Source organism: Rhinolophus sinicus, chromosome 16 (genome assembly GCF_057876585.1).
Source record: "Rhinolophus sinicus isolate RSI-liver-muscle chromosome 16, RSI-T2T, whole genome shotgun sequence".
Classification (NCBI taxonomy): Eukaryota; Metazoa; Chordata; class Mammalia; order Chiroptera; family Rhinolophidae; genus Rhinolophus; species Rhinolophus sinicus.
Genome location: NC_142516.1, coordinates 179018619 through 179036276, shown reverse-complemented (window position 1 = coordinate 179036276; position 17658 = coordinate 179018619).

Here is a 17658-nt window from a genome sequence, read left to right as displayed (position 1 = left end):
CAGCTGAAAATCTGTTTTCACCTAGCTCCCGTCCACTCACTCTAGCTCTCATCTTTAGAGCTAGATTCAATAAGTCCAATCCCTTGTTCTAAATGCTGAGCCTTCAATTATTACACTCCTCCTTAGACAGCCACCCTTCCAGATTTTCAAGCCATGAAATCATGCTGACCATGTTTCTGAACAGGTTCAAATCTACTTTCCCAGAATCCAAGGAATATGTATGACTGACTATACCTACTCTTTCCTTTCCTTGTTATCATATACGTTGAGAGGATATGGCCATGTCCTCTCTAGTAATGTAACAACTTCTATTTTGCAAAAAAAAAAAAAAAAATCTCTTTGTGGTTATTCAAATACAAAGTACTCATTAGTCCCAGACATTTTCAATAACTGAGAGATATATTTTGAAACAAAGCAAGTAAACAACTTGTCAGATGGTCTACTATCAGCTGAATGAAAGTCCCATTATATATCCCTAAATTTTTGAAATTCCTCTTCTTAATAAATATTATACCCATGCAACTTGTATGACCCAAATCAGAAATAAATAATGTAGTTCTTACATTAGGCCCAATGACATTTAGCATATCTTCACAATAATATCTCATCTGTCCTTTTACTTTTCATTCATACTCCAGTGATCTCCTGTAAACTTCTAATCTTAAGATTTTGGATTTCTGAGCAGGCATAAACAATATCAGTATAGAATACTAATGTGTATTTCTCCACTAAATAAAGTCTACTACTATTCAATTGGAGCTATTCTCCCATCACCATATTTCAAACAGACCCTACCATACTTCAAACTTTGGTGACACCAGTGAGATAATTACCATCTGTGTTATAATATCTAATTCACTTGGGTACCCTCTACAATCAAATATATTGAACCACAGGATGTAACAATAACCAAAATCAATGTAACCTAAAACAGTTATGTTTAGAATTTTAGAAAAGGAAATTAAAATTTAGCCAACTAGCAAGGGCATTATAAATTTAATCTGAAACAAATCTCTGGGTTTGATACCTAAAGGCAGACATTCTGTAAGGAACTTTTGCCACTTTTCTCTGCTTCTACAACTGGCGTTATGTCAAAGAGTCAAAATAAAAATGGTCAGGAACTGCAGTTGCCCTAACCCAGGAGAGCAGAAGTCATTTTTCAGGCGAGATTTTTAAGCGTATAATGCCAGATTCACAGTTTAGGAGAAACATAGTTTCTCATTCACAATCTGTCTTCCACCCAACCTATTCTATTACCAATATCAGGAAGGTACAGAGATAAAATACAGTTTAAACTTCAAATTCCTCAAACCAGTCTGTCAGGGATGGGAGAGGTCAGATGCTGACATGCTGGAAAAAGGGAAGCTGATGATGACCACAGAGGTGATATCATTTTTTCCCCCTAAGAATAGGGATGGCATCAGCAGAAGATGAGAGTTGGGTTATTTGAGGTTAATGTGGCTGATGTTAGAGACAGATGTGCCTAGAGAGGGTTAGGGAAGTAGTAGCCAGGCAAAGCATTCTCGGAGTTGAGCTAAATCTTCTGCAAGTTATGACTCATTTTCTCCTCTAAATGCAATGAGAGATTTTTTTTTTTTTTTAATAACATTCACCCTGAAAAAGTCTTTTTCCTGGTATGAGAAATTTCCTGCTCAAGGCTAAAGAGGAAGAGATGAGTGTTGTCTGTAAGTTTACTCATGTCCTTCTCTGCCTTTCACTTCAGTATGTATCCACTTTTCTTTCTCATAACAAATAAACAAACAAACAAACAAATATCAGAATACATTAGTGGGCTATCATTTGAACCTCTTATTCATATGGCATAGAATAAATAATCACTTAAACTATACAACCATTACATGGAAGATATTTTCATTATTAGCTTTATGGATTGATTTTGACATTTCATGTCCAAGAGTAAGGATAAGTTTCTTCTGTCTTCAAAGACCCCCAAAACTAGGAGATGATAAGACATACATAAATACCTAATATATAATCTGTACTGTGGCATGTGCCTTAAGAAGGATGTAAAGAGTCCCAGAGGTGTAGATACAGAAGGGATTAATTCTGAACTCAAGAACACCACAAGCAAAATGGCTACTATGGTTTGAAACTTTATGTCTCCCCAAAATTCATATGTTTAAATCCTAAAGCCCAATGTGATGGAACCAGAAGGTGGGGTCTTCAGGAGTTGCTTGGGTCATGAGACTGAAGTCCTCACTAGTGGGATTAGTGCTTCATTAAAAAGGTTCCAGAGAGATCCCCAGCCCCTTCCACCAGGTGAGGACAGAGCAAGGCGGCACGGGGCTATGAACCAGAAGAGGCCCTCACTAGAAGGCAACCAGGCTGGCACCTTGATCTTGGACTTTTCAGCCTTCAACACTGTGAGAAATAAATTGCTCTTTCTTATAAGTCACCCGGCCTGTGGCGTTTTGCTGTAGCAGCCCGAACGGACTAAGACAACGGCTAATAGTGAAACAACAGGCTTCAAACGTGAGCACGGCTGAATGCCAATCTCAAGTTGCCTGCCCTGCCTTAGCCACATCATCTCACTGTGCATTAGTTCCTTCAACCATTAAATGAGAAAGGAAAAACGACATTCTTGCCCAAAGTACACGTATCCTCCGGAGATAGCTCTGAGATGAATACATCAGCAGACAGATCCCAAACCAAGCAAAAACATTGTATTGTTCATGGAAAGCTTCCCAGCGCTCAGAACAGAGCACAGGTATCGTTGCTTTCCACAACTGCCACCCCCCAAACTGTACATGCTTTATGACAGCCCCACAACCTGAGACTGTATTGTCAAACCGGAGTAAGACTAGATGTTCACATGCAGCCAGTCTTCAAAGAGGGTTAATTCGTGTTAGCAAACTGTCAAATAACCTGTCATATCTGATTATTTTTCTTTACACACATCCTTTTTTTCCTCACACAGTATAAAATAAATGAATAACAGAAAAAAAAATGTCTCCAGGATTATGTGATAGCTGATCTTTCAAGGCTACATTCTGGCTAAATAAATAAATGGAAAAAAGAAAAGAAAAGAAAAGAAAAGAAACATTGCTATTCTGAAGGACTTGGGTTTACTTTTTTTTTTCTCTTTGAAGACATTGCAAAGCAATAACAATGATATAAATTCAAGGGCAAATGCTTCATTCTTTATAAACTTGAATCAGTAAGTTGATCCTTTTCACCCAGCATGTTTCTAACGCACGGAGAGATAAAAATTGGTAAGTTCATGAAAACATTACATTAGTACAACTGAGAGGTGTTAATGCAGTACAGGCACCAAAAATGTATAAAACACCAAAATGTAGAGAAAGTGATGGAGTCTCTATTGTATATAAATTACATTGTTAAAATGATTGATATTATTGCTTCTATTTCAAAGACTCCCTTTATATAACAGGTCTATTGTAAAAACTGATAATAAGAAAATACTTTCTCAAGAGTATACCGGCCCATAAATTATTCTTATACAACTGTAGACATGGGAGAGTTACCTGAAATAATGGCATATCTAAAAATTACAAGTGGGGAGAAGAATTTAAAAGAAGAAAATGACATTGAAATATTTCACCTTAAAATGTATTTTTTTTAAGTACACTCAGCATAAGGTGCTTCAATATAGTCAGAAAGGGCATGCCAGATTACATTATTTAGATTTATATAGCACTCCATACTTTTCAAACACTATCCATGCATGAATTTCTAGCAGTGTTCTTCTGTGGTTACCTGATTTTACTCATATAATAGATCTCTCTCTCTCTCTCTCTCTCTCCCTCCCTTTCTACTTCCTCCCTCTTTTCTTTCCTCTTTCCAATAAAGAAACTGAGAAATGAGTTGAGTAACTTGCCTCAGCTCATATTAAATAAAGACAAGTTTCTGAACATCTAATAAAATAATTTTCAAATATGATAAAAAGGATCACGTCTGGCCAACTTAAAGAGAGAGAGAGAGAGAGAGAGAGAGAGAGAGAGAGAGAGAGAGAGAGAGAGAGAGAGAGAGAGAGAGAGAGCCTCAGCCAGAACTTAAACTTTTATAGGTTCCAAAGGACAGAGAGAGTTTAAGTTATTTCAAGTAACAGGGATCACTTCCAGTTTCCATTCCAAAGAGCCTGGAAGTCACCACTCTCATCCCCACAACAAGAAAACAGCTGAACAAGCTGAATGTCAACAACTCTTCTTAGACCCTTCATAGAACTCAGGTCATAGGACAAACAACCATCCTCAAACCTGGAGAGACAGGCAAATGCAGGGAATCACAGCTGACTGGGAGACAAAATTTCAACTAGAGCCAGCATCTGCTAGGAATACTTAAATGGTAATGGACCGATTTCTGAAGAGTGAGCACGGACTAGCTAGAGACATAAAAAACTGGAGAGCCAGCCTTGGGGGTGGCCCCACAATTTCATGAGTTTTACCTCCAGTAACCCTGCTTCCAAGCACTTGCTGAGAAATCAGAGAACAATTTCCTCAGGATTCTGGAAAGGGAGATGAAAAGTAACCGTTCTGAAATATGCCTAGAGCATTTGATTCTCCTTAACAAATACTTAGCGGAGTCTAACTCACTTGGGTTTTCCCAGAGCCTACGAGACCTAGGGAAAGGGAAATACCCAATTCTAGCCCCCTGTAGCCTTGCTGTCTCACCTAAGGGGGCGGGGAATCAACAAAAACTTAGACACAATAATAGGACTGCAGAATGATTCCCCCACTTCCACATGTACATTTTACCACCACATCAACAGGGCTCCTGGATAACAGCAGCAGGTTAGTTAAAAGTGACTGCATGGCTCAGACCTTATGTACAAAGGAGACTTTAGGGAAACCCAAAGATGGTAGAGAAGACAAAATCAAGGACACCACAAGAAATTTTAGCCTCTGATGTCAACAGCTATGGCATAAAGAGAACCTAACACCCAGCCAGATAAATATAAATCCTCATACAAACAGTCTCATTATCTCACTTCCTTTTACCCAATACATCATGTCTGGCTTCCATCAGAAAATTATAAAGCATATTATAAAGTAGAAAAACAGTCTGAAGAAACAGAGTAAGCAGCAGAACCAGACTCAGATACAGCAGATAAATATCAGACCTGGAATTTAACTATATGCTAAAGTCTCCAATGGAAAAAGGGGACAGCATGCAAGAACAGATGGGTAATGTAAGCGGAGAGGTGAAAACTCTAAGAGAGAATCAAGAGGAAATGCTAAAAATAGAAAACACTGTAACAGAAATGAAGAATGCCTTCACGAGCTCATTACTAGACTGGATACAGCCGAAGAAAGAATCAGTAACTTTGAAGATATGTCAATAGAAACTTAAATTGAAAAGCAAGGAGATTTATTTTTAACTGAAAAAAAAAAGGAACGGTATGTCCAAGAACTGTGGGACAAATACAAAGGTATAACATACACATAATAGCCATACCAGAAGAAGTGGAAAGAAAGAAATGGAAGGAATATTTGAAGTACTAATGACTTAGAATTTTCAAGTTATGGGGATTTGTTGTGAAGATACAAGGGGAAATTAGGGTGTGCGAGAAATCATCTTCAGCTATCAAGGAAACAAGTTTCATGGAGGATTTGAATGTCTTTTGCCCCATTAGAACAGCTCTATTGGTCACAGAATGTAATGTAGCAATCACTATTCTCACAGGTAACTTTTCCACAAAAGTGGGTTAGTCTGCTTTCTGACTATTTTCTTTCTTCTCTACCTCACGTCCTTTGCTTACAATGCTTCTACCACCTTGTCTATTGTTTTCTTCCTGTGTATCTCTTAGCTCTGTGATCAATTTATTGTCTGTGTTCTTCTGTGTACATCCCTATTCTACTCAATAAGAAAGAATATGAATGGGTTAATTACCCTCCAGCATCAGCATCACTACTGGACAGAATCCCTTCATCAAAATACCTGACAGGCTGCTAGCCAACCTACCTATAAGATGACTGTATTCGGCTCAGGTGCCAATTCCTGTACCAACCATCTCTGAGCTAAGCAGACAGATCATGCAATAAAATGGATTAAGAACAGGAAGCTGCTTCCCAGTTCATGTTTGGAAAGGACTACTGGCAAGGTAGGCTCTCAGTATGTTATGAATTTATCTGAAGTATCAGGCATTTTAGTAGCAGGTTGCAAAAAGCAAACTTAAGTTCCCAAAGAAAATAGCAATTTTGATTCAATATACCCTTTTCTCCTGGAGTACCATTTCTGATTTATACCATGTTACATATCCCCTTCCCACCACAATCACCAATGGGGAGACAGGGAGTGTGAAAAGTAACATTGCTGATGACAGTCCCAAGGTGAACTCTGAGAGTCTTTGAAACCAGGGCCAGGCTGCCCCTGCCCCAAAGAATTCTCAGGACAGACCAGGGCAGACAGCGACAAAGAGAGTACAGAAATTGATCTAATATCCCTGATGGTCCCATTCCTTGAGTAATTTCACTGTGTCACGTGCTCGAAATATTTTCGACCATTTTCTACTAAACATGTGACTGGAAGAGGCAGAGAGGAAAAAGTGTGTGCTAAAATATAGGGGTGTGTGTTACGTGTATGAGCGTGTGTAATTTTCCCCTCAAGAGTACAGCACGTTTGAAGAAATGTATTTTTCATCTACCTGGTTTCAATTTAGGCTGTTAATTTCCTGAAGCAGATAAAAAAATCAACGTAGGAGGAAAACACAGTATTCTATTTGTGCTACTTTCCACTTGAATTTAAGTTAAATATCAGGGTGCATCCTTTTCACTAGTTTTCAAGGACTCATATTCAACTACTCTATATCCGTATGACACAGCAGCAAGGGAAAGGCACCGGGTACCGGCATCATTCTTTTTTGTTCTCCACTGTGTTTGACCTTCAGGGGCGCCTTTCTTAGGGAGGAAGGGAGTGCTTTACTCTACTCCACGTAGAGGGCTGGGTATGAGTCAAGACTACATGATAGAAAATAAGAACCCAGTTCTTGTTCAACTAACTCTCTCTGGCCTCAGACTTAAAGAGGTGCCCTCATGCATCAGATCTTTTCTATTATCTTTGCCTTCTGTGCATACCGTTTCTTGTCAAGAAATGGAGTGATACCTTCAGTTTTCTTGGTAGAGATCTGAACTTAAGAAAGAGACCCAAACAGTGTGGCAGTGCAATGTTCCCATTTTATCAACCTTCTCTGGCCCCTCATACCCTACATACCCTATACGTTGACTGCTACATGGCTAGAAACAATGCATTTCATCCTAATCTGTTTCTTAGGAGAGTTGTTTAGGGGAGAAGAGGAAATATTTTTTCTCCATCACACCTTTGACTTACCAAAAAAAAAAAAAAAATCTGTCACGATTGTCACTGTTCAATTTGAAGAAAATACAAAGCTCATTTGTTCATTCATCAAATTGTACTGAGTGCCTCAAGACTCAAATGGCCTTTATACGTGTCTGTGGGAACTTAAAATGGTCAGATACTTTTCCCAATTTACCGATGAAGAAATTAAGTCAAAGATAGGTTAGATTACTTATCAAAACTAAGAAATGGAGTATAATTGCAAAATGAGGTCTTTTTTTTTTTTTAAATGAGGTCTTTTTTAAAGGCTAGCTTAGTTATTATCAGTGAAAGCATTTCACTTATATTTTCACACAACAGCTACAAATGTTACCGTACTTCAGGACCCATGATAGATATAGAGATAGAAATAAAGATAGAGATAAATAGAAGAGATAGATATAGCTATAGATGACATAGATATAGACATATAGACGGATATAGATATATATGTATAACATAAATATCATGTAACATGTCTCATGTAATATAATGCTACTGTTTTTCATCTCAGTTACATAAAATTTACTGTGAATTTACATTCAGTTTTCATTGAAAAGATGTTCAAAGTCAACTTTATTCTTCAATAGAAAAAAAACAAAAGCTAAAAAGTCCCTTAAATGAAAAAGAAAATTGGCCAGGCTTACTTTGTTCCCTCTCCTAAGGGCCTGTGGTCCATGAATAAGCATTAATGAAGGTCTGAGAGGAGTGAACCCCCACCTGGAGAGTACGCGTAATTGAGAGCTAGCGTACATACTGCATAATAGTATTTCTGGAGAGTAGTGAATTCTGTATTCAAACAGAGGTCAACAAATAAATCCAGAGTGTCTAAGTGTTTGATTTTTTTCTTTTTAAAGATGAGCTGCTCTGATGGTTGGAGGTTTTCATTTCCCAGTTCCAACACAGAGTAGTCACATATGCAAACATGGACGCTCTGCCTGCAGTCTCAATCTAGATTAGTTATTTCTGGCTGCCAGGAACCACAAGTGGGCTATGCTGTTTCTATGATCAACCCCAACTCTTCCTCACTGAGAGGCAGAAAAAACACACACATACAGAAAAAGGTGGAGCCTCAAACCACAGTTACTTCACCTTGAACAGACTTTCCAAAGGAAGCCCTTTCAATTTGCTTCCTATATTAAACATTAAAAACCAAAAAGGAATTTCAAATCTTATTTTTCTTCGTTAGTGTATCCCAAACTGCTAATTAGAAAAGATTTCTTTTACTAAATGATTTAGTTCTTATGTCTGTGTTAACACTTGAAAGGCTACAGCTTCAGGAAAAGAGGACAGAGCCTTAATTAAAGAATGAATTATTGAATATTCAGCTTTAATTGATGTTGCCCCATGCTATTATTTTGCATGTTTATAGATGTGTTATATAATTCTGTTATCAGAATCACCAAAGAGAGAGACATTAACTATTGAGCCTAAAAAAAGGGGAGGGCTTCTGCCTGATCACATCCAGCCATTTAAGTTCAGGAACCATCTGAAACATGGTTTCCATGACAACAAGTCACTAATTGCAAACATAAAATAAAAAATCAACCTTCCCTGAATGTGGCAGCCACATAGACGATGTCTAATTTTTTTGTATTTTTTTCTTTCTTTTTTTTTTAAAAATAGTGAAATGGCACTTTTCCTTAGGGAATTTCCTGAAACCAAGAAGACACTCCATTGCGGGGTTAACTCTGGTCTGGCAAAGAGGTCAGCCTAAAGCTGTCCAGATCTGTCAGGCTGTGACTGCCAACACCTACCTTCCGCTAGAGATAAGGGGAGATGGTTGTGATGATCAGTGAAAGGTTTTTGCATCTGTGAGCTACAGAACAGCTTAAAAGAGCTGCTAAGGCAGAAGAATGAACCAAAGAAATACTAACAATATGCTGGCTTGGAACATCCTTTAGATAAGGGGCGGGGGGTGGAAACAAATTGTGGGGGAAAGTGAGTGAAAACCTAAAATTGGGTACTTTCCATGGGGTCAGTCACCCATGCTTAATCAGGAGCAAAGGTGTCTGGGGTCTCTGCTTGGCAGATTTTTAAAAACAAACAAAAGAGTGAACCCTTTGAGACTTCGAAACCTGTTCAACCGACACAATGGCACCATTCAAAATTCACCAATTTATGAACTGCAGCATATCATTTGTAAAAATTGCTTCAGCCTGAGTTACCTTTCACCAGCTCTGTAAGTCTACTCACTGGGTCACTAGGAGTGAGCAAGAACATTTTGATAAATTCTGTTTCCATGACGATGAATTAACCAGTGGAAAAGGGGAGGTGTTGAAAGATCTGTATTCTGTAGAATACTCTCAAATGCTCGCCTGTTTTCATTTTTAGCCATTTAGTTCTCGTGGCTCTGTTCCAGGACTCTTTAATTTGCCAGTAGCTGTTTTTCCTACACAGATTACAGGAGTAATTCATCAGTGAATGTTTCACTCAGTGGTCCCATCTAATGTAAGGAAACATAAAAATGAATTTTTCCAATTATGTCTTTTTCTTTGTTTAGAAAGAATGTAGTAAGCTTTTTTCCCTTTCTTTCCTCAAAATCTAGCTTTAGTGTTCTTATTCTACCTTATTTATTGACCATTCCCTCACACCGACTACAACTGCAATTTGTAAGATTTGGGGATCTGCTTTTAAATACCAATAAATCCCTAAAAGGCAATGAGTTTTGAATTTACCGGACTGAAACCCCAGAGGGGGGCATAACGAGAAAAAGAACACTAAAACATGGAAACCTGGTACATGTTACAATGAAATAGTGTTCAGGAAAAAATTAAGAAAGCAACAGAGCTTTTCCTTCACTAAATTACTTTAAATTGGCTTATTTATATACAATGGAATCTGCTTATTTTATTTCAGCATTTATGCACTTTCAGAATTTAATGATAATACTACTATTTCCTTGGGGGGAAAAAGTGATTCCAACAGTTTTGTTTTCCAAATAATGAAAATAGCAAAAAGAACAGATCTATTTGTACCAGAAAAAATTGGATATGCAACTATTTTTCTGAGGTATGACATAAGAAAAATGTCTCCTCAAAACTATTTCCAATCTAGCCTTAGTTTGTCTCTCAACAAGTAAATCATTTAGTTCATTTTTAAAACTAAGTTCAAATAATGGGATTTTCCCCTTGTCTTTCTTTTCACGTAAAATAAGGAAAATTATCAATTAGCAATTTGCAACTGTTTGTTCTGCCATCGTGTATCCACAAACTTAAAGGATACTTACATTCTTTTTCAAATTCATTCATTCTTTGCTTAAAGCAGGAAGATATTTTACTGGGAGTTGTTCTAGACTGCTAACAATGAACAAACTTATCAGATATTATCTTAATCCAAGACTGAACGTGCAAAGGGTCAGGAGATTCACAAGAAGTAAAACTACTTCACATTTATTATGCAAAGCCCTGCCAATCAGAGCTTTTTTAAAATTTCAATAAATAATAATGCAATAACATATTTTTTCTGTTGCGAACTGTTCTTCAGGGTCGTATTAGCTCTGAGAGCTTAATTTCCTCCCAAGAACAAAGAGAACACTCACATTGAAAACAATATGGTAATTTTCTTTCCCTCCCTCCTTAACTCATACATACAAAAATATTAATATTAGTGGATCTCAGAGAATGAAAATCAAAGTCATTGTTTTAATGAGTAAACTCTAGTTCATTTGCAGCAGACATCTATACACTATTAGAAAAGAAAACCATGCCACTCCAAAGCAGTGTGTTGGTAGTCCTGAATTTCCTCATCTTGATTTACAATAGCCGGGACCATAGTGTCAGTTGACTGGATATAGACAAGCAGAAGTCTCATGACTTCTTTCATTCACCTGCCATTTGTAAGTCCTGCTTCGTATGAGCAATGTGCATGGGTTCTGCTAGCAGTGCCATACTTCCCTCCCTAGACCTGAGGTTCTACTGCAGGTCGCTGCCATTCTGTTCACACTGATGTTAATATGTGCGATCCCTCGGTCAGCTGCTTTCTGGGAAATAGAGATGGTCTGACCCACCCAGGAGACAGCTGCCTTCACACCTATGATGGGTAGCTGGCACCAGGCAGTGTGGGAGTCCACTCCTTAGTGCTGATGTCTCCAGTGAGGTAGAGGGAAACAGCAACACTGTCAGATTCAGTCAGCTCATCATTGAAAATGAGTACACAGAGAGGAATAATGATTCGTTGATCCACCTGAGTCAAGTTTGACATCCTTATGACACTATTTACAACTGTATAGGTGTCTTTCAGGCGTAATGGGAGGGATTTTTGACACAAGAAATAATCACGAACCTTCTTGAGATTTTGGGTAAAACTGGTCAATAACAAGTCATACTATAAACTCTAATATTTTGTAATACATCATTAAGTGATGTACTCAACAACTATTGCACATTTTGCATATGCCACAAAACATCTATTATTTAAAGTTGTTTTTAACACTCACAGGACATTTTATAAATATTCAGGACAATAACATTTTAAAAGTTTGCATTATATTGTGCATGAACATAACACATATACAAACACATAATCTTTATCATAAATGTGGTCACATTTAAACAACAGTGAAAAGGGATAGTTAATGGATATTCATACAGCAATATAAACACTAATAAGAAAATGTATGTTTATGAATCTAAAGAACAAGTGTCTTCTAATATTTCCAGTCTGTTTCTGAAAAGTTGTGTGAATAGTTTCTTGCATGGGTGTGTGTGTGTGTGTGTGTGTGTGTGTGTGTGTGTGTGTGTGTGTGTGAATAGTTTCTTAATCACATAGCTTTTTTAATTCAGAGACCTCACTACTTAAATAAATTTTGCAGTGACCATTTTAGTAAAGTCAAATATGTTTGTAACATAAAAAAACTATTCTCTCTATATCTGTTTTGCAACTTTGTATTTTTTATACCTATGATTTTAAAATGATGGATTTAGTATAACAAGTTTAAAGCACATACGTTCTGTTGTTGGCATTTCCCCCGCACTCTTTCCCCAGAGAAAATACTGAGAGGTATAGTTGCAAGGGCAGCATGTTGGAGCAAAGAGCTTTAATAAAGTGCGCTGACCCAGGATCCAACATCCCACTTTCCTACCCAGAATTTAATCCCACACTAGCCACACATTGCTCCCAATGGCGTAAGAGGTTTACGCCAACATCTAGTTTGACATCTCAGGATCTCTGTCACATGCCAAGGAAACGTTTACTAAAGGATGTTAGGTGAATAGAAGTAATAATCTCTACTTAATTTATGAGTCAGGGCTAACCCCCATCAGTAAGTCACATAAACATTTTAACAGTTTTCAGAGATAATTATATTAAAAGGCCCTTTTAATAGATATTGCTACCAATTCAGTGAGATAGCTGACACAGGTCTTCACTCCACAAACATTTCTGGAGTATTCATTATGTCTTTGCCCCAGAAGAACTGGCTGTGTGTGCACAGAAGATATATAGAGGTAGAGATAGAGCATGTAATCCTTATAAAGCCGTGTGGAAGAGTAACTACAGAAAGGCAACCAGAATAATGACATTGGAGGATTGGTTGAGGGGGATCTGAGTGAGAGAACAATAAAGTTTAACAAAAGATTTCTGAATGAAATTAGGGAAAGGGCAGTCTCTATAAAGGGGACAGCTGGTCAAAGGCAGAGTGGTGAAAATCCATCTATTAGGTATAGACAACTACAAACAGCTCCTGTTGCCTGAGTGCCCAGTGCAAGACAGGTGGTGAAAACAGAGAGTGACGGAGGGGGTTATCACTGTGTGAGGGATATAAATGATAAATGTCTAACTATTACTTTGTTTTGTACACCTGAACCTAATAAATAAATAAACAAATACAAAGAGTGACGGAGATAAACGGGGCCACTTCAAAGAGGTCTCTTTGTCACTGTTACATAACAACTTGCAGGTTATCTTGTCCTAAGGACCTTTTGAGAGGTAAAGGCAGTAGTTCTGATGAAAGATAATGACAGTGACAGGAAATATTTAAGAAGATGAATTGAAGGTATGTTTAAGAGTAGGGTTATCAGAACGTGGTGACTGATTGGGCATCTCATGGACATGAGAGACTGCAAAATTCTGGACGATACACAAGTTCTACTTGGAGCAACTGGGTGGAGGCGGTACCACCAACTGAGAAAAATGAGTCAATTTAGGGAGAACATGTTGACCACAAGTGTCCGTGGGACATTTCTGTAGAGATGCCCAGCTAGGAACTGAATAGACGAGTCTGAAGCTCAGGGCACATGCCTGGATTCCTGAATGGAAGACACAGACTAGGCCTCCACCGGCAAATGATGGTATGTGAAACCATGAGTCTGGTAAGATTGCTCAAAGAATACAGAAAGTGAGATGAGTTGTGAATTGAGAGCCCAACTCTGGGGCACAATAATTATTTAAGCGATTGCCAAAGGAAAAGTAGCCAAGAAAGGAAACAGCAAGGAGGTGACCAGAGCTAAGAGGAGAATCCATCACATATTAACATTATGGAGCCACAGAAGTGAAAAAACGCAGCAGAGGGCTCCAATGAGATAAAGATGGAAAAACACAAATTAATCTCCCTTTCTGCCTCTGCCTACCTGAATACAAATATACATCATTAAAAATAGAAAGAATTAAGATTCCTAAGTTGAAGAAACGTCTAGGAAAGGCCACAGTCAGCACACTCACATATTGTTTAGGAGTTTTCTGTTCTGAGTTTTAAAGCAAAGGAAGGTTTATCCGTTTATTTTATTTGTTTATTCTCTGCCTTGTCCTCAAATCACTACAAATGCTTTAGGTAAAAATCCTGAATTCATGCTTCTCAATTCATGCTTCTCAATTAAGGTTGTCAGAAATGTTAAGCAAAAGTCAGTTACTCTCACGGACAAGTACAAGTAGTGCAGATTGTATTTGTTGCCAGTTATGGGTGGAAAGTTTTACTTTAATGTCAAGCTGAGAGTGCAATTGATATTTTGTGAGAGGTGAGGAGTCCCACTCATCAGCTGGATCCTAATGGAAAAGTATAGCGTTCTTCAGTGCAGACAAGAACAGAAGCTATAAACAGGCAGGAAACAAGGCTGTAAAGCCAGATAGCATAAACCCACTGTAGGCGCTGGGGTAGGGAACAGCAGAAATGCAACAGAGTGTTGAATTTGGGGGCACTGTACGTAGGAATAACCCATCAACTGAAGGCATGACTCAGACACCATCAAAGTTTTGTCGTCAGGCAGTCAGAATCTAGTAACAGCTCAGCCCTTGTCAGCTATGCATCTCCAGGCAAATTTTATACTTACTGTCCCTAAATTCTACTTTTGTTTGTAAAAATGGAATAAGACTATTACCTACCCCATAAGCTTGTTTTGAAAATTTAGAGATAAAATCTATAAAGCATTAGTCTAGTACAATGGTTCTCAACACAGGGTGACTTTGCCACCTAAGGGGCAAGTGGCAATGTCTGGAGACATTTTTGGTTATCAGGGCTGGGAGGGGTTGGCTGTTATTGTTGTCTAGTACAGAGAGACCAGAGAGGCTGCTAAACGCTACAGTGCACAGGACTGTGCACAGAGCAAAGAATGATCTGACCCAAAATGTCAGTAATGCCAAGGATGAAAAACCCTGATCTAGTAGTCATGCACACAATAACAGCTTGCATTTCCTGAGCCCCCAAACCATGCTGAAGGATGTTTCAGCGCTTGATATTATCTAACCCTCACCAAAGTGCCATGAGAATGGTGTTAGTATTATCTCCAGTTTACATATTCGGAAACTGACACACAAAAACGTTATGCACACAAAGTCACACAGCTTTGGAGTAGTGGTAGAACCAGGATTCCATAAATGCTAACTATTATAGTTCATAGAGAAGTGAAAAACTTTTCAGGTATTTTCAATTATCCAATTCTTTAGGCATCAGACAAGAAAGATGGCTGTTTCAACTTTCATCCAAATATTGCCATATTGACATACATCTAGACAAAACCGAAACATGACATGCTTTGACTTCTATACTCAAGATTTGTCTTTAAATGTGGACAAAATGGAAATGGAGTAATGGGTAACACAGGAGAAAATTTAGCATTTCTCAAGAGCATCTTAAAAAGACAATTGCCAGATCTCCTTTTAGAGAAATCTTTCTCGCGTTAAAAATCAGTTAAAACCTGACTTTAGTAACTGGCATTAGGTCTTCTCTAATGCCGAAGTCAATAGCTCCTCTTGTACTGGTGTTATGGTTTAAGCATCGCTTCAGGCCTATGCGAAACTTGAACATGGGATCAAAGAGATAAAAGTCACCTGACTATATCACTTTCACTTTACAGTCTGAAATTCTTAGGATCTGTACATTTAGCCAATTGTCAGTGATGTGTCATTGATTGTTTTTTTAACAATCTTTTGCATCGATGTGTTTTGGAAGGTGCTTTTCTCCTCTTTAAATCTGCCTTGAGGGAAGCTGAAACTTAAGCTGTTGAGTGTGGATGTGTATGGACCTTAAGTCCTAGAAAGGCAGCAACTGTTGAAATGTGAGCACACGTACAAGTATTTTGACAATTATAACAAAATGTCTATGGAAATTTGGGGATCCTGAATCTCCAAGATAATTACATGTTGCATGAAGACAGTATGAAAGAGGAAGCAGTGTGGCACAGCGGCTAAAATAGTCACTTTCACCCTCAGAATGGTACTCAAATCCTGACTAGCTTCATTTACTAATTATATGATCTTGACCAAGTAACTTGACTACTCTGAGTCTTAGTTAACTTTCCTATCGAAGAAGGAAAGTCAGATTGACCTCAAAAGCGTCTCCAAATACAAAAATTTTGTTCTTATTTTTATTTATTTAGTTTCATTTCATTATTAAAAAAAGAAATTTTTATTTTACATTGCCATATGCCAAACACTGTTTTAGACAGTAAGGATACTACATACAGTGAACCACCCTCATGCAGCTTGCAATTAAAAAGTTAAAATATCTCAGATAGCAATAATTTTCCCAAGGAAAACAATTCCGGATAAGGTTTCAGCAATCACACAAGAGTGGTAAGGCCTCTGAAGAGGTGCCATGTGGGCAGGGACCTGAGGGCATTAGGCAGTGATCAGTGTGAATATCTGGGGGGAAACGTTCCAGGCAGAAAGAAGAGCCAATGCAAACATTCCCGGTCTGGAGTCCTCTGGTGAATTTGAGAAAAAGCAGGGACATCTGTGCGGCTGGTGCCCAGTGACTTAGGAGCTGAGTTAACAAGGTAAGAGGGAGTGACTCATAGAGGAGATTTATACCATAGTAGGATTTAGGATCTTTTTCTGTGATGAGAAGGCCCTGGACATTTTTCAGTAGGGGAGTGTCACGATTTTATTTATGTTTTGAGGGGATCACTTTGGATTCTATGTGGAGAATAGACTTTAGGAAACCAGGAGTAGATAGATACATGATAATCAAGCAAACTCAATTGCAATAGTGCAGGCAGGAGATGGTGGTGGCTTAAAATAGGAAGATGACGCTTGGGAGCAGCTAAAAGTGGTTCGATTAAGGCATTAGAAAGTAGACTCAATGTAACTTCTGCTAGATTGAATGTGTGCTGTGAGAAGGAAAACAAGAATGACTCCAAAGTTTTGGGCCTCAGTAACTGTTGAATGGAGACTGAATAAGAAACAGGTGAAAATAAAGAGAATGAAAAAGAGTTTAGGTAGAGATACTAATAGTCATCCATGTGGGAATAGTCAGCAGACAGTTGGGTACACAAGTATGCATTCCGGAAAGAGGTCAAGAGTGGATTTTAACATTGGGGCATTATCACAGTATAAATATATTTAAGCTGTGAGGACTGAGTGAGATCACTATAGGAGTGTGTTAAAATAGAAAAGAGGTCATGGATGTGACCTCTCGGAGTCTCCATTATTTAGAGGTCAAGAAGATGAGGAAAATTCAGAAAAACTACAGGACGGTCTTTTCTTAGAGCCAAGAAATAAAGTGCTTCAGGACAGAGGGAATGGTCTACTGTCAAGTGCTGCAAACGGGATGAGTGAGATGAGGGCAGAACTGACCACTGGCATTGTCAACACTGAGGCTATTGGTGACCCTAAGAAGAAAAGATGCAATAGAGTGATGGGTGCAACACTTTATTTCATGGAGTGAGTTCAAGAGAGAATGAGAGGGGTAGACATGGGATTGGAAAAAAATAATTAACATCTTTTTGTGAGAATTAACTAAGAAAATACACGGGAAATGTTGAACGCAATGCTTGGCACATTTAAAAATGCCAATAAATAGTTACCATCACTATTTTTATCATTTTTAGTTTATCAGATTTAATTAAATAGTAACTGTATAAACAGCCAGACCAAGAGAATTACATATATGTGTGTGTGTGTGTGTATATA